Raw genomic sequence first — 22804 nt, forward strand, 5'->3', positions numbered from 1 at the left:
CCAGACGGCAGAGGCGGCTCTCCTCTCTTTCTGCATCACTGACTGCACAGGGGACAACACACGCTGCATGAGGGGACACAAACACTGGCTGCACGAGGGGACACAAACACTGGCTGCACGAGGGGACACAAACACTGGCTGCACGAGGGGACACAAACACTGGCTGCACGAGGGGACACAAACACTGGCTGCACGAGGGGACACAAACACTGGCTGCACGAGGGGACACATACACTGGCTGCATGAGGGGACACAAACACTGGCTGCACGAGGGGACACAAACACTGGCTGCACGAGAGGACACAAACACTACTGGCTGCACAAGGGGACACAAACACTACTGGCTGCATGAGGGGACACCACACTTATCTCTTTTATCATGTCGCCAGTCTCTGACCACCTCCTGTACCATGTCACCAGTCTCTAACCACCTCCTGTACCATGTCGCCAGTCTCTGACCACCTCATGTACCATGTAGCCAGTCTCTGGCCACCTCCTGAACCATGTCGCCAGTCTCTGGCCACCTCCTGAACCATGTCGCCAGTCTCTGGCCACCTCCTGAACCATGTCGCCAGTCTCTGGCCACCTCCTGAACCATGTCGCCAGTCTCTGGCCACCTCCTGAACCATGTCCACCTCCTGAACCATGTGGCCAGTCTCTGGCCACCTCCTGAACCATGTCGCCAGTCTGGCCACCTCCTGAACCATGTCGCCAGTGTCTAGCCACCTCCTGTACCATGTCCACAGTCTCTGACCACCTCCTGAACCATGTCCCCAGTCTCTGACCACCTCCTGAACCATGTCCCCAGTCTCTGACCACCTCCTGAACCATGTCCCCAGTCTCTGACCACCTCCTGAACCATGTCCCCAGTCTCTGACCACCTCCTGAACCATGTCCCCAGTCTCTGACCACCTCCTGAACCATGTCTCCAGTCTCTGACCACCTCCTGAACCATGTCCCCAGTCTCTGACCACCTCCTGTATAAAAATATTTTTTTAAAACAGTCATTTTCGGTATCGGTGCTGTTTCGGTATCGGTTTCGGTTTTCGGCCTAGTGTATTTTTCATTTTCAGTATCGGTTTCGGCACCAAAAAAACCCATTCGGTGCATCCCTAATTAAATCAGTTACTGGGCCACCTACCACGGGACATCCTCCTAGACGTGCAACAAGAAGAACGGAGGGTAACAATAAGCTCAAAACTAACCAGCAGCTCCTTCCGGGGTTAGTGCTACATGTTCAATAAAGAAATATATCTTTTTTTCTAAATAGTTTTTTTTTTGCAGTGGTGATCAAATACCAACGAGAAGAAAGCTTTATTTGTGGGAAAAAAATTATATATTGAATTTATGTACAGTGTTGCATGACTGCGCAATTGTCAGTTAAAGTAACACAGTGTGGTAACATAAATAAAGGCCTGTCATGAAGGGGGTAAATCTTCCGGAGGTCAAGTGGTTATATAACCAATTTCCTTTTCATCATGATGTACTCATCTCCACTTTTCATGTCATTGCACTTAGTGCTCCGCATGTCTTCTCCACATCCGTCTTTCCCTCTTTCTCTCTTCTAATGTTGGGAGGTATAATTCTCATTACTACTGCAAAACGAATCTCCTCCCTTCTGTACTCTGATCTCCGTGTCCTATAATATTCATCCAGCCTCACCCTGTGTAGGAGGACGTCACCCCTCCCCCATCCACATTCCTCTCCGGTGTCAGAGACTTTCAGTCTTGTTTCACTTCCCCTGTCAGCGATGGCGTCTGGTGATCTGAGAGCCGAGCTGAAATGTTCCGTCTGTCTGAACATTTATACCGATCCTGTAATGCTGAGATGTGGTCACAACTTCTGCCGGGTCTGTATTGATCGTGCGCTGGATACACAGGAGGGGTCTGGAGATTTCTTCTGTCCTGTATGCAGAAAAAGGTTCAGGAGTCGTCCTGCACTGCAGAGGAATATAGCACTACGTAACATAGCAGAGACTTTCCTGTCTCCTCATCAAGATCGGGAGGAGTCCGGGGTCTTCTGTACTTACTGTGTGGACTTTCCTGTACCTGCTGTTAGATCCTGTCTGCTCTGTGAGGTTTCTCTGTGTGATAAACACCTGAAAGTGCACAAAAATTCCCCAGAACACGTCTTATGTGACCCCACCTTGTCCATGGAGAGCAGGAAATGCTCCGTCCATAAGGAAGTTTTGAAGTATTTCTGCACTGAGGATGAGACCTGTATCTGTATTTCTTGTTGTATGATTGGAGAACATAAAGGACATGAGATGATATCACTGGATGAGGCTTCTGAGAAGAAGAAGGAGACACTGAGGAATGTTCTGCAGAAACTTCTGACAAAGAGAGAGAAGACGGAGGAAAGAGTCCAGAGTCTGCAGGAACATCGGAGGAAAGTAGTAGAAGAAACATCCGGTGACACCGAGAGAGTCACTGCCCTGTTTAGAGATCTCAGGAGACGTCTGGAAGACCTGGAGAAGAGAGCCCTGAGGGACATCTCCGGGAGGGCAGAGCGGATCTCCATCTCCATCCGGGATCTGGAAATACAGAAGGAGGAGCTGTCCAGGAAGTTGCGTCACATTGAGGAGCTGTGTAACGTGACGGATCCACTGACTGTCTTACAGGAATCAGACACAGGTGACTTGTGTGATACTGAGGATGGAGATAATGAGGACAGAGAGAGACATGAGGAGCTCCTCCATGATGGAGGGGGTCTGGATGTGGCGGGGGTCTTACAGAAAGGTTTATCTGATGTAATAACAGAGGTAAATGTATACTATATACAGGGGGCTGCAGACATATTACTGGATGTAAACACAGCTCATAATGATCTACAGATATCAGATGACAGGAAAACTGTATCCAGGTCAGATATAAAGCAGAATTACCCAGAAAGACCAGAGAGATTCCAGGATTGTTCTTCTCAGGTGATGAGCAGTCGGAGTTTCTCCTCAGGGAGACATTACTGGGAAGTGGATGTCGGGGGGTCAGATTGGTTTACAGTCGGGATGTGTTACCCCAGTATGGAGAGGAAAGGGAAGGTGTCAGAGATTGGATTTAATAAGAAGTCCTGGGGATTGGACAAGGATGATGATGATGATGAGTATTCGGAGATTCATGACAGTAAATGGACCTTCTTATCCCCCAATCCCTCCAGTAACAGAGTCAGGATATATCTGGATTATGAGGCCGGGCGGATCTCCTTTTATGATCTGTGTGACCCGATCCGACACCTCCACACCTTCACCACCACCTTCACTGAGCCCCTCCATGCTGTGATAGGTGTATGGAGAGGTTGTATAAAGATATGTGGGGGGGAGGCGGGAGATGTGAGAACTCCGCCCACAGTCTAGTGATGTCAGACGAAGGAGGGGAATTCATTTAATATTCATCCAATAGTATATAGCAGTGGGCGGGGCTTCCTGCAAGTTTTTCTACTATAAATAAATGCGAGATTGCTTACTGACCGTTGTGATTGGGTAGAATATCTGTCCAATTATTGGAGTAACAATAACATGTTCCTATGGCAGAGTGGGTCAGGATTAGATCCCCTGTCAGGTTTTTTCTTCACACCTATGCAGGTTGCTTTCCAGCCTTTCTGCTGAGCTTTCCGCAGGATTTTTTTACCATGATTTGTGTTTTGTGGGGTTTTTTTTTTTTTATGCATTTTTTTTTTTTGGTTGGGGGGTTTGTGTTTTCTTTTTTTTATGCATTTTTTCGTTGCCTGGCAAATTTGATCAAAGATTGTATGGCTCAGAGCAGTGGGAAACAAAGTCTTACTTTGGAAGTTTGCAGTCAGGGTGTCCAAGCTGAGGTGTCCTCCAACACACCGACAGACAAACGGTCATCGAATAAAAGCAGCCGATAACGCCGTAACATCTAGCATATTTATTTTCAAGCCTTCACAGTGAGTACGGTCAGCAGCAGACGAGTTTTGTTCAACAAGGCTTATCCCCGAAACTCGTCTCCCACTGACGGTACTCGCTGTGAAGGCTTGAAAATTAATACGCTTGATGTTACGGAGTTGCCGGCTGCATTTATTCGATGACCGCTGGGCAGATTTAACCTCTTGGTGCCCACACTATAGCCGAACGCACTGTCTTAAAATGCCGGGAGGGCGTCCATGTACATCCTCCCGTTCTCACACTGCCCGCCCCCCTTGGGATTCCGCTGATCGGGTAAAGGGCCAATCACAGCGAGCCCTTTACCACATGATCGGATATCAGCCAATGACAGCTGATCCATTGGATGACTTTTCTAATGGATCCTAATATAATGTATCATTGTGATGTTGTATCTTATAATCACTAGATGTGTCCTGGTGATGAGGGAGGAATTAGGAAAAGAAATGTTAATGTGAAATAAAGATTCTTCTGTATGTTATTATTATTCTTCTTATTATTATTATTCTGGGTTTATACAGAGCCAACATTTTCCGCAACGCTTTACAACATAGGGGCAGACATTCCATATAGAATGTAATACAGGAGGAATCAGAGGGTCCTGATCATTAGAGCTTGCAATCTAGAAGGGAGGGTCAAGAGATGCAAAAGATAATAACTGTGGGGGATGGGCTGATGGAGAAAATAAATGTCCAGCTGTTAGGTGGGGGCAGGATAGGTCTCTCTGAAGAGATGAGTCTTCTGAGATCGTCTGAAAGTGAACAGAGTAGGAGATAGTCAGACAGATTAGGGGTACTGAGTTCCAGAGGATGGGAGAGGCTCTGGAGAAGTCGTGGAGGAAAGCATAGGAGGTGGTGATAAGGGAACTAGAGAGCAGGAGGTCTTGGGAGTAAGCATGAGCCGAACACACCACCCCCGCTTTGGTTCGCAACCAGAACCTGCGAACAGACCTAAACTTCGTGTGAACTTTAGAACCCTATTAAAGTCTATGGGACTCAAACATTCAAAATCTACAGTGCTAATTTTAAAGGCTAATATGCAGGTTATTGTCCTAAAAAGTGTTTGGGGACCCGGGTCCTGCCCCAGGGGACATGGATCAATGCAAAAAAAAGTTTTAGGGGGGCGCATGTTTCCCATGCTTAGAACTGTCCCTGCACAAAGTGTCATTTCTGCAGGAAAAAAAGTCATTTAAAAATCACTCGAGGCTATAATGAATTGTCGGCTCCCCGTAATACAGAGAACACTCATTGAAAGTCATTGATTAAAAAAAAAAAAAGCGTGGGGTTTCCCCAAATTCAATTACCAGGCCCTTCAGATCTGGTATGGATATTAAGGGGAACCCCGTGTCATTTAAAAAAAAAAAAAAATGATGTGGGGTTCCCCCTAAAAATCCATACCAGACTCTATATCCGAGCACGTATTTCACAAAGAAACTGTAAAAAATAGTTAAAAAAGACACACACATCGTTGCAAAAGTCCTTTATTAACCACTTAAGGACTGCCGTATTGCCAATGTACGTCATCACAATGGCACAGGCAGGCACAAGCACGTACATGTATGTGCCTGCCTTCCAGCGGGTGGGGGGTCCGATCGGACCCCCTCCCGCTGGATACGGCGGTCCGGTTCGCTCCAGGAGCGATCCGTGATGAGGGGATGGCCGTTGGTTTCTGGCCACCCCCTCTGGATCGCTCCTGGCCAAGGAGAAGCTTCCTCCCACTGTGTATTGTTTACACAGGAAGGAGGAAGTGATGTCATTCTCTTCGGGGCGGTCTTTTTGACCGGACTACGAGGAGAAGACACAAAGTAAGTGTGCACCAACACTACACTGACATTTAGGTACACACAGGCACACAAACCCCCCCCCCGATCCCCCCCCCCCGATCGCCCCCCGATCCCCCCCCCCCAGTCACAGTGTCACTGATTGCATTGATCATTTCTTTACTGATCACTGCATTCAGTGTCAGTTGTAAAAGTAAAAACTGTCAGGGCAGTTAGTGTTAGGTCCAGGGTAGCCCCCTATCACCCCCCAATAAAGATTTAACCCCCTGATTGCCCCTAGAGTTAACCCTTTCACCCCCTTTTGCCAGTGTCACTAAGCGATCATTTTTCTGATCGCTGCATTAGTGTCGCTACTGTCGCTAGGTAGCTAGTTATTTTTTTAGGTTCACCGCCAGGTTTTTATATCGCTAGGTACCCCGATATACTACCCAATAATGGTTTTAACCCCCTGATTGCCCCTAGTTAACCCTTTCATCCCCTTTTGCCAGTGTCACTAAGCGATCATTTTTCTGATCGCTGCATTAGTGTCGCTATTGTCGCTAGGTAGCTAGTTATTTTTTTAGGTTCACCGCCTGGTTTTTATAGCGCTAGGTACCCCGATATACTACCCAATAATGGTTTTAACCCCCTGATTGCCCCTAGTTAACCCTTTAACCCCCTTTTGCCAGTGTCACTAAGCGATCATTTTTCTGATCGCTGCATTAGTGTCGCTAGTGTCGCTAGGTAGCTAGTTTTTTTTTTTAGGTTCACCGCCAGGTTTTTATAGCGCTAGGTACCCCGATATACTACCCAATAATGGTTTTAACCCCCTGATTGGCCCTAGTTAACCCTTTCATCCCCTTTTGCCAGTGTCACTAAGCGATCATTTTTCTGATCGCTGCATTAGTGTCGCTAGGTAACTAGTTTTTTTTTTAGGTTCACCGCCAGGTTTTTATAGCGCTAGGTACCCCGATATACTACCCAATAATGGTTTTAACCCCCTGATTGCCCCTAGTTAACCCTTTCACCCCCTTTTGCCAGTGTCACTAAGCGATCGTTTTTCTGATCGCTGCATTAGTGTCACTAGTGCCGCTAGGTAGCTAGTTATTTTTTTAGGTTCACCGCCAGGTTTTTATAGCGCTAGGTACCCCGATATACTACCCAATAATGGTTTTAACCCCCTGATTGCCCCTAGTTAACCCTTTCACCCCTTTTGCCAGTGTCACTAAGCGATCGTTTTTCTGATCGCTGCATTAGTGTCACTAGTGTCGTTAGGTAGCCCCTAGTTAACCCTTTCACCAGCGATCACAGTATAAGTGTCACTGGTGACGCTGGTTAGCCAGTTAGTTATTTAGGTTCCCCGTCAGGTTTTTATATAGCGCCAGGGACCCCCATATACTACCTAATAAAAATTTGAACCCCCTGATTGCCCCTAGTTAACCCTTTCACCACTGATCACTGTATAAGTGTTATGGATGACTGTGATTAGTTTGCTTTTTATAGCATCAGGGCAATAAAGGTTTAACCCCCTGATCACCCGGCGGGTGATATCAATTAGGTTTTAGGGTCAGGGTCTGCGTCGCCCCAGGCAGCGCTAGGTTAGTGCCAGTACCGCTAACACCCACACGCAAAGCATAAACCTCCCGTAGTGGTATAGAATCTGAACAGATCAATATCTGATCTGATCAGATCTATACTAGCGTCCCCAGCAGTTTAGGGTTCCAAAAAAATGCATTGTTAGCGGGATCAGCCCAGATACCTGCTAGCACCTGCGTTTTGCCCCTCTGCCCAGCCCACCCAAGTGCAGTATCGATCGATCACTGTCACTTACAAAACACTAAACACATAACTGCAGCGATCACAGTGTCAGGCCTGATCCCTGCGATCGCTAACAGTTTTTTTGGTAGCATTTTATATTTAAATCCGGAAGGCAGTGCTTGGTTTTCGGGGTCCCGTACGTGGCTAGGCTCCCAAAAAGTCCCCCACATGTAGTATCCCCATACTCGGGAGAAGCAGCAGAATTTATTTTGGGGTGTAATTTGACTTATGCCCATAGCATTTAGTGACAACTTTGTGCAAAAAAAAAAAAGTTTGTAATATTCCCGCAATTTGTGGCAAAATATAAAATATTCCATGGACTCAACATGCCTCTCAGTAAATAGCTTGGGGTGTCTACTTTCCAAAATGGGGTCATTTGGGGGGTTTTGTGCTATTTTGGCATTTTATGGCCTTCGAAACTGTGATAGGTAGTGAGGAGTGAAATCAAAAATTTGCACCCTTAGAAATCCTGAAGGTGGTGATTGGTTTTCGGGGTGCCGTGCGCGACTAGACTCCCAAAAAGTCCCACACATGTGGTATCCCCATACTCGGGAGAAGTAGCGGAATATATTTTGGGGTGTAATTCCACATATAACCATGGCATGTGTGAGCAATATATCATTTAGTGACAACTTTTTGTAAAAAAAAAAAAAAATTTTTTATTTTTTGTCATTATTCAATCCCTTGGGACAAAAAAAAATATTCAATGGTCTCAACATGGCCCTCAGCAAATAGCTTGGGGTGTCTACTTTCCAAAATGGGGTAATTTGGGGGGGTTTTGTGCCATCTTGGCATTTTATGGCCTTCAAAACTGTGATAGGTAGTGATAGGTAGTGAGGAGTAAAAGAAAAAATGTATGCCCTTAGAAATCCTGAAGGCGTTGCTTGGATTTCGGGGTCCCGTACGCGGCTAGGCTCCCAAAAAGTCCCACACATGTGGTATCCCTGTACTCAGGAGAAGCGGCAGAATGTATTTTGGGGTGTCATTTCACATATGCCCATAGCATGTGTGAGCAATATATCATTTAGTGACAACTTTGTGCAAAAAAAAAAGTTTGTAATATTCCCGCAACTTGTGGCAAAATATAAAATATTCCATGGACTCAACATGCCTCTCAGTAAATAGCTTGGGGTGTCTACTTTCCAAAATGGGGTCATTTTGGGGGGGTTTTGTGCTATTTTGACATTTTATGGCCTTCGAAACTGTGATAGGTAGTGAGGAGTGAAATCAAAAATTTGCACCCTTAGAAATCCTGAAGGTGGTGATTGGTTTTCGGGGTGCCGTGCGCGACTAGACTCCAAAAAAGTCCCACACATGTGGTATCCCCATACTCGAGAGAAGTAGCGGAATATATTTTGGGGTGCAATTACACATATAACCATGGCATGTGTGAGCAATATATCATTTAGTGACAACTTTTTGTAAAATTTTTATTTTATTTTTTTTGTCATTATTCAATCCCTTAGGACAAAAAAAAAAAATATTCAATGGACTCAACATACCCATCAGCAATTTCCTTGGGGTGTCTACTTTCCAAAATGGGGTCATTTGGGGGGTTTGTACTGCCCTGCCATTTTAGCACCTCAAGAAATGAGATAGGCAGTCATAAATTAAAAGCTGTGTAAATTCCAGAAAATGTACTCTAGTTTGTAGACGCTATAACTTTTGCGCAAACCAAAAAATATACGCTTATTGACATTTTTTTTGCTAAAGACATGTGGCTGAATAAATTTTGCCCTCAATGTATGACTAAAATTTAGTTTATTCGATTTTTCTTATAACAAAAAGAAGAAAATATATTTTTTTTCAATATTTTCGCTCTTTTTCCATTTATATCGCAGAAAATAAAAATCGCAGAGGCAATCAAATACCATCAAAAGAAAGCTCTATTTGTGGGAAGAAAAGGACGCAAATTTCTTTTGGGTGCAATATTGCATGACCGCGCAATTACCAGTTAAAGCAGCGCAGTGCGAAATTGGAAAAAGACCTCTGGTCCTTAAGGTGTTTATTGGTCCGGGGCTGTAGTGGATAAGAACAAGGAGGTCCCCTTAGTCTGCCTGTAAAGTAGTGCATCTTCCCCATATTTATAACAGCAAAATGACATTTCTAAAGGAAAAAAATGTCATCAAAAACTGCTTGCGGCTGTAATGTATTGTCTGATTCTGGCAGTCCATTACTAGGCCCTTTGGGTCTGGTATGGATATTAAGGGGAACGCCATGGCAAAATTAAAAAAAAAAAATGTCATGGGGTCCCCCAAAATCCATGCCAGGCCCTTCAGATCTGGTATGGATTTTAATGGGAACTCTGCACCAAATAAAAAAAAAATGCTGTGGTAGCCCCCCCCCCAAAAAAAAAATCCATACCAGTCCCTTATCCAAGCATGCAACTTGGCAGGCCGCAGGAAAAAGGGGAGGTGACCTCGCTCCCTCTGATGTCACATGACATCAGAAGGGGGGCGGGGTCACCTGGTTACATCACCGGGTGGCACCGCCCTTGGCTATATAACCGCTGTCAATGCGAAAAGACGGCAGTTGGTGGGGCGCCTCCTATGGAGGCAGAGCTTTTCCGAGGTTTTTTTTTTCTCTGGGTCGTTGGTGCCGTGATTGACGATGGATTTACATTGCAGAAAACTTTTTTTTTTTTTTTACAAGGAATTGGCAAAAACTGTCTGCTGTCGTTTTTTATGTTTTTGACACTTTTTTGGTGAATGGGTAGGTGTACAATGTACCCGATACCCATTCACATGGGGTCGGCGGGATCTGGGGGCTCCCTTGTTAAAGGGTGCTTCCAGATTCCGATCAGCCTCCTGCCTGCAGACCCTCACAACCACCGAGCAAGGGTTGTGGGGATGAGACCCTTGTTCCCAATCAACATAGGGACAAGGGGCTTTGGGGGGGGAAAGGATATGGAAAATTTCAGCCCAAAATGATGTGGCTAGTGGGCAGCTCCAACAAATATAGAGATGTGTGTCATTGTCAGGGCAACCACAAAAACAAGCAGAAGAGTAGGATGAATCATTTGCCCTTACTCAAGATGGCTGCTGCTAGAAATGCTAGCGGGGTATTTGATCAAAGTGTTTAATAAAGAACAGAGACATTGATGGATGGTGGAGATTGCTTTGAATATTAAAAATTAATGAAAAATAATTTTGGATTTGTGGTGCTCAGATACAGTGTAGGGCCGATTCAAACTTTAGCAATCCCATAGTTGCCAACGGTCCCGATTTTTCCCGGGACAATCCCGATTTTGGGACCCTGATTGGAGGCCGTCCCGATTCGGGATTTTGCCTTTTGCCAATGGAAAAACTGGAATGTTTGGCTCTACAGCAGTTTCCGGCTCCTGGCTCCAACAAAATGGCTGCCAGCGCAGCCCGCGAGAGCTTTCCCCTCCTGATCAGCTACATCTCCTCTCGTTCCTCATGTTCGGTGGAGAGGGGAGGGGCCAATCCGTGCAGCCAATGAATCGGCTTCTCTCTTCTCAATTCTCCAGCCAGGGTTAGCTGCACGGATCGGCCCCTCCCCTCTCCACTGAACAGATGTAGCTAGACTGCAGCCAACACTGGGGGCACTGGTTTAAGAGGCACTCCACTGCGGGGACTGATTTAAGAGGCACTCCGCTGGGGGCACTGATTTAAGAGGCACTCCGCTGGGGGCACTGATTTAAGAGGCACTCCGCTGGGGACACTGACTGCTGGGGACACCTGATGTAAGAAGCACTCCGCTGGGGACACTTGATGTAAGGAGGGACTCTGCTGGAGAGACCTGATGTAAGGAGGGACTCTGCTGGAGGCACCTGATGGCATCTGGTGGCAGGCGTTTTGGCAGGTGACATGCTCAGGGGTCCCACTGATTCTGGATTATGGTGAGTTGAATGATTTCATTCTATATTACAATGTAATAATAGTAATAATGCACTTCAATCATCCTGACACCACAACAACCATGGTTCTGGGATGATTGAAGCGCTAACACCAGGTGTTTGAAGTATCTTTATCTGCTGATTTGTTAAACTCTGGAATACACATATTTCTATTGTGGTGTAGGATCTGGGCCTGCTGTCCCTCCATCCCTCTTTTCTTCCTTCTCTCTCCTTCCCTCCTTCTCTTCTTCTCTCCTTCTTTCTCCTTCCCTCCCTCCCTCTTTTCCCCTTTCTTTCTCCATCTCTCATTCATCTCAGACTCTAACCACACCCCATTTGAACCACACCCATATAAGCCACGCCTACAATTTTTCACATACACCACGCCAATTTTTGAGCGCTGTGCGCACCACATTCTTCTTTTTTTTGCCCCAAATCCCCCCAATCTCCTTGCAGCCGCCCCACCTCACATGATACCACAGTGTTCAGGGCAGACACCCCTTCTGCTCACCCCTTGTAACGGCCCTGGTGGTGCTTGGGTGGGGGGGGAAATTCACCCTGACAAGGTTGGTTAAGAAGGCTGAACTGTGCCAGGATCCATTTTTGGGGGGACACCAGGCTTTTTTTTCTAATTTTTTTTTTGCATGGGTTTCCCCCTAAATCTAGACATGTGCACACTGAAATATTTCATTTCGGAATTTTGCCTTCATCCGAAAAAATTAATTACTTTAGTTACTCCCGAAATTCGATTTTATTTATTTTGTTTCGTTAAAAAAGGCATTCGTACGAAAATACGAAATAATTAAAGTCGAATCTGTCATTGAGGCTTATGGTTAGGGTTGCCACCTGTCCGGGATTCACCCGGACAGTACGGGTTTTGAAACGTGTGCCCGAGTCTCTGACCACCTGAGACCCGGCCACATTATTCATTTCAGACCAGTCCAGTGGCTCCCTGCGTGGCCGAGTCTCCTCAATTTATGAGTCCGCAGCGGCGTGCGGCTGCTTAAATTCAGCTCCTGTTTAGCTGTCTGAGTGCAGGATGGGAGGCGGGACACAGAGGCAGAGGAGGAGCCTCCATGGTGCTCTCCTCCAATCCTCTGGCTGGCTGCAGAAGGGACAAGGAGGTGGGCGGAGCCTCCCCATTCCTTGCTGCTCTGGAATGTGTGCAGAGATCACTGGGACTGCAGCCAACCAAGCTTGTAAGGTAAGTACTCTCACCTCCCTCCCCCACCTACACTAACACACACCCCTCCCCCCACCATACACCCCCTCCCCCACCATACACTATACATACACCCTCCCCCCACCATACACTCCTCCCCCACCATACACTATACATACACCACTCCCCCCACCATACACCCCTCCCCCCACCATACAAATACATAACCCCCCCCACCATTACACCCCTCCCCCACCATACACTATACATACACCCCCCTCCCCCACCAGACACTATATACACCCCCCTCCCCCACCATACACTATAGACACCCCCCTCCCCCACCATACAGCCCCCTCCCCCACTATACATACACCTCCCCACCATACACATACACACCCCCCTCCCCCACATACAGCCCCCTACCCCACTAACATACACCCCCTCCCCCACCATACAACCCCCCCACCATACACTATACATACACCCCCCATCATACAACCCCCTCCCCCCACCATCCACTATATACACCCCCCTCCCCACCATACAACCCCTCCCCCACCATACACTATATACACCCCCCTCCCCCACCATACAGCCCCCTCCCCCACTATACACTATACATACACCCCTCCCCCACCATACACTATACATACACCCCCCTCCCCCACCATACACTATATACACCCCCCTCCCCCACCATACAGCCCCCTCCCCCACTATACACTATACATACACCCCTCCCCCACCATACAACCCCCTCCCCCCACCATACACATACACACACCCCTACCCCCACCATACACCCCCTCCCCCCACCATACACTATACATACACCCCTCCCCCCACCATACACTCCTCCCCCCACCAGACACTATACATACACCCCTCCCCCCCACCATACACCCCTCCCCCACCATACACTATACATACACCCCCCTCCCCCCACCATACAACCCCTCCCCCACCATACACTATACATACACCCCCCATCATACAACCCCTCCCCCACTATACACTATACATACACCCACTCCCCCACCATAACACCCTCCCCACCATACACTATACATACACCCCCCCTCCCCCACCATACACTATATACACCCCCTCCCCCACCATACAACCCCTCCCCCCACCATACAGCCCCCTCCCCCACTATACACTATACATACACCCCCTCCCCCACCATACACCCCTCCCCCACCATACACCCCTCCCCCACCATACACTATACATACACCCCCCCCCCCACCATACACTATATACACCCCCCTCCCCCACCATACAGCCCCCTCCCCCACTATACACTATACATACACCCCTCCCCACCATACAACCCCCTCCCCCCCACCATACACTATATACACACACCCCTACCCCACCATACACCCCCTCCCCCCACCATACACTATACACACACCCCTACCCCCACCATACACCCCCTCCCCCACCATACACTATACATACACCCCTCCCCCCACCATACACTCCTCCCCCCACCATACACTATACATACACCACTCCCCCCACCATACACCCCTCCCCACCAGACACTATACATACACCCCCTCCCCCCACCATACACTCCTCCCCCCACCATACACTATACAGTACACCACTCCCCCCACCATACACCCCTCCCCACCATTACACCCTCCCCCACCATACACTATACATACACCCCCCTCCCCCACCATACACTATATACACCCCTCCCCACCATACACTATACATACATCCCCCTCCCCCACCATACACTATACTACACCCCCTCCCCCCACCATACACTATACATACACCACTCCCCACCATACACCCCGTCCCCCACCAGACACTACACATACACCCCCCTCCCCACCATACAACCCGCCCCCCACCATACACTATATACACCCCCTCCCCCACCTTACACTATACACACACCCCTCCCCCCATCATACACCCCTCCCCCACCATACACTCCCTCCCCCACCATACACTATACATACACCCCCCTCCCCCACCATACACTATATACACCCCCCTCCCCACCATACACTATACACACACCCCTCCCCCCACCATACACCCCCTCCCCCCACCATACACTCCTCCCCCACCATACACTATACATACACCCCCTCCCCCACCATACACTATATACACCCCCCTCCCCACCATACACTATACACACCCCTCCCCCCACCATACACTATACATACACCCCCCTCCCCCACCATACACTATATACACCCCCCTCCCCCACCATACACTATACACACACCCTCCCCCCACCATACACCCCCTCCCCCACCATACACTCCTCCCCCACCATACACTTTACATACACCACTCCCCCACCATACACCCTCCCCCACCATACACCCCTCCCCCACCATACACTATATACACCCCCCTCCCCCCACCATACACCCCCTCCCCCCACCATACACTCCTCCCCCACCATACACTATACATACACCCCCCTCCCCCACCATACACTATATACACCCCCTCCCCCACCATACACTATACATACACCCCCCTCCCCCACCATACACTATATACACCCCCCTCCCCCACCATACACTATATACACCCCCCTCCCCCCACCATACACCCCCTCCCCCCACCATACACTATACATACACCCCTCCCCCCACCATGACACTATACATACACCCCTCCCCCCACCATACACTCCTCCCCCACCATACACTATATACAACCCCCTCCCCCACCATACAACCCCGCCCCCACCATACACTATGTACACCCCCTCCCCCACCATACACTATACATACACCCCTCCCCCACCATACAACCCCCTCCCCATCATACACTATATACACCCCTCCCCCACCATACACTATACATACACCCCCCTTCCCCACCATACACTATATACACCCCCCTCCCCCACCATACACTATATACACCCCCTCCCCCACCATACAACCCTCTCCCCACCATAACTATATACACCCCCTCCCCCACCATACACTATACACACACCCCCCCACCATACACTATACACACCCCCTCTCCCCCCACTATACACACACCCCTCCCCACCATACACCTACACATACACCCCTCCCCCACCATACACCCCTCCCCCACCATACACTATACATACACCCCTCCCCCCACCATACACTATAAATACACCCCCTCCCCCCACCATACACTATATACACCCCCCTCCCCCACTATACACACACTCCTCCCCCACCATACACTATACACACCCTCCCCCACCATACACTATACACACACCCCTCCCCCCCACCATACACCCCTCCCCCACCATACACTATATACACCCCCCTCCCCCCACCATACACCCCTCCCCACCATACACTATATACACCCCCCTCCCCCCACCATACACCCCTCCCCCACCATACACTATACACACACCCCTCCCCCCACCATACACCCCCTCCCCCCACCATACACTCCTCCCCCACCATACACTATACTTACACCCCCCTCCCCCACCATACACTCCCTCCCCCCACCATACACTATACACACACCCCTCCCCCCACCATACACCCCTCCCCCACCATACACTATACACACACCCCTCCCCCCACCATACACCACCTTCCCCCACCCATACACTATATACACCACCCTCCCCCACCATACACTATACACACACCCCTCCCCCCACCATACCAACCCCCTTCCCCCACCATACACTATACACACACCCCTCCCCCCACCATACACTATACATACACCCCCTCCCCCACCATACACTATACATACACCCCCCTCCCCCCACCATACACTATACACACACCCCCTCCCCCCACCATACACCCCTCCCCCACCATACACTATATACACCCCCCTCCCCCCACCATACACATATACACCCCCCTCCCCCACCATACACTATACATACACCCCCTCTCCCCACCATACACCCCCTCCACCCACCATACAATATACACACACCCCTCCCCCACCATACACTATACACACACCCCTCCCCCACTATACACACACCTCTCCCCCCACCATACACTATATACACCCCCCTCCCCCACCATACACCCCTCCCCCACCATTAACTATATACACCCCCTCCCCCACCATACAACCCCCTCCTCACCATACACTATATACACCCCCTCCCCACCATACATACACCTCTCCCCCCACCATACATACACTATACACACACCCCCACCATACACTATACACACCCCCCCTCCCCCCACTATACACACACCCCTCCCCACCATACATACACTATACACACACCCCCCACCATACACTATACACACCCCCCTCCCCCCACTATACACACACCCCTCCCCCACCATACACTACACATACACCCCTCCCCCACAATACACCCCTCCCCCACCATACACTATACATACACCCCTCCCCCCACCATACACTATATACACCCCCCTCCCCCACTATACACACACTCCTCCCCCACCATACACTATACACACCCTCCCCCACCATACACTATACACACACCCCTCCCCCCACCATACACCCCTCCCCCACCATACACTATATACACCCCCCTCCCCCCATCATACACCCCTCCCCCACCATACACTATATACACCCCTCTCCCCCCACCATACACCCCTCCCCCACCATACACTATACACACACCCCTCCCCCCACCATACACCCCCTCCCCCCACCATACACTCCTCCCCCACCATACACTATACATACACCCCCCTCCCCCACCATACACTATATACACCCCCCTCCCCCCACCATACACCCCCTCCCCCCCACCATACACTGTCCACTGCCCTACTGACACCGTCCACTGCCCTACTGACACCATTTACTGCTCTACTGACACTGTCCACTGCCCTACTGACACTGCCCACTGCTCTACTGACACCATTTACTGCCCTACTGACACTGCCCACTGCTCTGCTAACACCATCCACTGCTCTACTGACACCATTTACTGCCCTACTGACACTGTCCACTGCCCTACTGACACCGTTTACTGCTCTACTGACACTGTCTACTGCTCTGCTGACACCATTTACTGCCCTACTGACACTGTCCACTGCTCTACTGACACCATTTACTGCCCTACTGACACTGTACACTGCCCTACTGACACCATTTACTGCTCTACTGACACTGCCCACTGCTCTACTGACACCATCCACTGCTCTACTGACACCATTTACTGCCCTACTGACACTGTACACTGCCCTACTGACACCATTTACTGCTCTACTGACACTGTCCACTGCCCTACTGACACCATTTACTGCTCTACTGACACTGTCCACTGCCCTACTGACACCATTTACTGCTCTACTGACACCATTTGCTGCTCTACTGACACTGTCCACTGCCCCTACTGACACCATTTACTGCCCTACTGACACTGTACACTGCCCTACTGACACCATTTACTGCTCTACTGACACCATCCACTGCCCTACTGACACTGCCCACTGCTCTACTGACACTGCCCACTGCCCTACTGACACTGTACACTGCCCTACTGACATCATTTACTGATCTACTGACACTTCCCACTGCTCTACTGACACCATCCTCTGCTCTACTGACATTGTACACAGCCCTACTGACACTGCCCACTGCTCTACTGACACCATTTACTGCTCTACTGACACTGTCCACTGCTCTACTGACACTGTCCACTGCTCTACTGACACTGTCCACTGCCCTACTGACACCATTTACTGCCCTACTGACACCATTTACTGCTCTACTGACACTGTCCACTGCCCTACTGATACCATTTACTGCTCTACTGACACCGTCCACTGCCCTACTGACACCGTCCTCTGCCCTACTGACACCGTCCTCTGCCCTACTGACACCATTTACTGCTCCACTGACACCATTTACTGCCCTACTGGCACCGTCCACTGCCCTACCGACACCGTCCTCTGCCCTACTGACACCATTTACTGCTCTTCTGACACCATTTACTGCCCTACTGACACCGTCCTCTGCCCTACTGACACCATTTACTGCTCTATTGACAGCGTCCACTGCCCTACTGACACCGTCCACTGCTCTACTGGCTGACAGTGTCCACTTTTAAGGTAGGCTATTTTCACTGACATTTCTTTTATTAATCAAATCATATTTTATGGGTACACTAAATGCTTTTGTTTTATTTAATCAGCCCCTTTAAGTCCCCCCACTGTTAATGCAATTTGGCTATAGCAAATGTTCACTGTAGCACACTTCATTACTACTCTTTTTAGGTAACCCAAGGTATTTTATAATCCTATAGCGCGTACTACAAAAAAATTGCTGTGCGCCGTGAAAATGTTCGGGTTTGGCTTGAAGAAAAGGTGGCAACCCTACTTATGGTGTCTGTCGTGTGTTCTAAGAAGATTCGGCGGAGCAGCTAAACTGTACGACGCCGCAATCGTACGTTTCCGGTCGAATGTTCCACCTACAAGCTATAGTAGAATTCTAATGTTGTATGACACTAGTAATAATTATATTTATTCATTATTATTACTAGTCAACCAACATTAGAATTCTTCTATAGCCTATGGGCGGAGCATTTGACCATGAATCTCCTGTCGCGGCGACTGCTTTGTCGAATCTTCATGTCGAATCTTATCTCTCATGTCCCTTTAAAAAATATATATATATATTTTTAAATTTCCCTCCCTATGTGCACTGGTATCCTGGTCCCGGGCGCAGTGCAATATGGGAAGTGCCACGTCTATGCAATCACAAGATTGCAGACAAGGCGCTTCATTTGCCCAAAAAAAGAGCGCTCTGTGGCACCCGGCGCAATGGACTGCCCATTCGAGTGCATAGACTTGCACTTTGTCACATGGGCGGTGCTTCCGACGTCACTCAAGGAAGTGACGTTCGTTGGCACTGCACTGCAGTCTATTCTTTGTCCCGCCTGAGAGGATCAGGTAAGGCTGCCACATGACCATGCTTACAAATTCATTATTTATTCAGCGCCGGTACCCCCTCCACATCCACAGGGTTACTATTGGTGGTCGGCACTCGGCAGCATACCCCAAACCCCCCCCCACCCCTCTGCTAAACAAGATTTAAAAAAAAAGGGTTATTTTCGGTGGTCGGCAGCATACACCCCCCCCCCCAACAAGCTTTAAAAAAAAGTTATTAATAATAAGCCTTTTTTTTTTAAATCTTGTTGGGGGGGGGGGGGGTGTATGCTGCCGACCACCGATAATAACCCTTTTTTTTTAAAAATCTTTTTGGGAGGGTATGCTGCCGACCACCGATATGAACTTATTATCGGTGGTCGGCAACATACACCCCCCCAACAAGATTTAAAAAAAGGGTTATTATCGGGGGTCGGCAGCATGCCCCCCCCCCCGCTAAACAAGATAAAAAAAAGGGTTATTATCGGTGGTCGGCAGCATACCAATAAGCCCCCCCCCGCTCAACAAAATTAAAAAGATATATGCTTTTTTAGTTTACAACCCCCAACACCCCCCCCCCCCCTGAATGTAGATATGTGCGATTTACAGTTTGCAGAATGCAGATATGTGCGATTTACAGGTTGTAGATATGTGCGATTTACAGAATGCTATTTACAGAATGCAGATTTGTGCAATTTAAAGGTTGCAGAATGCAGTTATGTGCGATTTACAGAATGCAGATATGTGCGATTTACAGGTTGCAGAAAAGGTGCCTGATGTGGTTAGAATTGTCATGGAAACCACCATGACTTAGCCTGGAGACCAGCCTCCTTCCCACTGACCATGGACCCTGGACTAAGGAGACCCTCTATTGAGTTTACAAGGAACCTTTTCCTCAAGGGTTATATCACTTCCCTGTGTACCTGACTGGCCATGAATATACTAGCGACACTTTCCATGCCATTAGGGCTGGAGGGACTGCTCCTGGGACCCCCTGGCATACTGTGAATAGTTCTAACCTAATATACTGGTCCTGTCTGGTAATTAGGAATGAGCCGAACACCCCCCGGTTCGGTTCGCACCAGAACCTGCAAACAGACCTAAACTTCGTGTGAATTTTAGAACCCAATAAAGTCTATGGGACTCGACCGTTCAAAATCTAAAGTGCTAATTTTAAAGGCTAATATGCAAGTTATTGTCATAAAAAGTGTTTGGGGACCTGGGTCCTGTCCCAGGGGACATGGATCAATGCAAAAAAAAGTTTTAAAAACAGATGTTTTTTTCAGGAGCAGTGATTTTAATAATGCTTAAAGTGAAACAATAAAAGTGTAATATTCCTTTAAATTTCGTAGCTGGGGGGTGTGTATAGTATGCCTGTGAAGGGGCGCATGTTTCCCGTGCTTAGAACTGTCCCTGCACAAAGTGTCATTTCTGCAGGAAAAAAAGTCATTTAAAATCACTCGCGGCTGTAATGAATTGTTGGCTCCAATAATACAGAGAACACTTATTGAAAGTCATTGATAAAAAAAAAGAAAAAGCGTGGGGTTCCCCCCAAATTCAATTACCAGGCCCTTCAGGTCTGGTATGGATATTAAGGGGAACCCCGTGTCAAATTTTTTATAAAAATGACGTGGGGTTCCCCCAAATATCCATACCAGACCCTTGGGCAGGACCCGGGCCCCATAGACTTTAATAGGGTTCTAAAGTTCACACGAAGTTTAGGTCTGTTCGCAGGTTCTGGTGCGAACCGAACAGGGGGGGGGGGGGGTGTTCGGCTCATCCTTAATGCTCGGTAACAGGTTCAGTAACAATCAGTAACAGGTGCAGTAGCAATCAGTAACAGGTTCAGTAACGCTCGGTAACAGATTCAGTAACAGGTGCAGTACCACTCAGTAACAGGCTCAGAAACACTTTGGTAACAGGTGCAGTAACACCCAGAAACAGGTTCAGTAACAATCAATAACAGGTGCAGTAATGCTCGGTAACAGGTGTGGTAACACTCAGTAACAGGTGCAGTAACACTGTGGTAACAGGTGCGGTAACACTCAGTAACAGTTTCAGTAACGCTCGGTAACAGGTGCAGTAACAGGCTCAGAAACACTTTGGTAACAGGTGCAGTAACACCCAGTAACAGGTGAAGGCTCTGTAACACTCAGTAATGCCGCATACACACGATCGGAGGTTCGGCCAGCAAAATACAGATGAGAGCTTTTGGTCAGAAAATCCAACCATGTATGCTGGACTTGGACTTTTGCTGGCCGAATTCCCTCCAGCAAAATATTGAGAGTATGTTCTCAATTTTTTGGTCGGAAAAAGTTCAGATCCGAAATTCCGATTGTCAGTCTGTAGCAATTCTGATGCGCAAAATTTCTACACATGCTCGGAAAAACAATTTGACGCATACTCGGAAGCATTGAACTTAATTTTCTCGGCTCGTCGTAGTGTTGTTGTACGTTACCACGTTCTGTACGGTCGAAAGTTCCGAGAACTTTTGTGTGGCCGTGTGTGTGCAAGCCAAGCTTGAGCGAAATTCTGTTGGAAAAACCATCCAAGATTTTTCCACCGGAAAATCACTCGTGTGTACGCAGAATAACAGGTGCAGGCTCTTTTATGCCCCGTACACACGGTCGGATTTTCTGATGGAAAAAAAATGTTCAAAGGGAGCTTGTTGTCGGAAATTCCAACCGTGTGTAGGCTCCATCGGACATTTTCCATCTGAATGATGGATCTGGATCTCAAACTTTCCAACAACAAAATCCGTTGGCGTAAATTCCGATCGTGTGTACACAATTCCGACGCACAAAGTTGCACGCATGCTCGGAATCAAGCAGAAGAGCCGCACTGGGCTATTGAACATCATTTTTCTCAGCATCGTCGTACGCGTTGTACGTCGCCGCGTTCTTGACGTTCGGAATTTCCGACAAGATTTGTGTGACCGTGTGTATGTGAGACAAGTTTGAGCCAACATCCGTCGGAAAAAAAATCTGTGGATTTTGTTGTCGGAATGTCCGATCGTGTTTACAGGGCATAACAGGTGAGGTAACACTTTGGTAACAGGTTCAGTAACACTCAGCCAGAATTGTCCAGGTTTGTGGCAGGGTCACTTTAAGCAGTAATGGAAAGATTGCCCACCTTATATCGAAGAGTGGATGAGTATGAGAGGGGGGTGGGGCCCCCCTATATAACAGCTTTATTCTCTGAAACAGGCAAACCCCCCATCCCCCCGCTGTGTCCAGAGTTCCTGCACCAATCTCTGCATCTACACATACCAGAAAGAAAGATCTCTGCAAGACCTGATAATGCACGACAGAGGTCTAAAATCTAGACTGTCTCTGCCAAATCGGGACTGTATCCTCTGTGTTTTGGTCTAAAAAAATGTGTAGCAGCAATTGTACATATTTTTTATATTTCATTC

The sequence above is a fragment of the Lithobates pipiens genome, unplaced genomic scaffold (genome assembly GCF_037356315.1).
Source record: "Lithobates pipiens isolate NorthernLeopardFrog02 unplaced genomic scaffold, aLitPip1_a1.2 Scaffold_8, whole genome shotgun sequence".
Classification (NCBI taxonomy): Eukaryota; Metazoa; Chordata; class Amphibia; order Anura; family Ranidae; genus Lithobates; species Lithobates pipiens.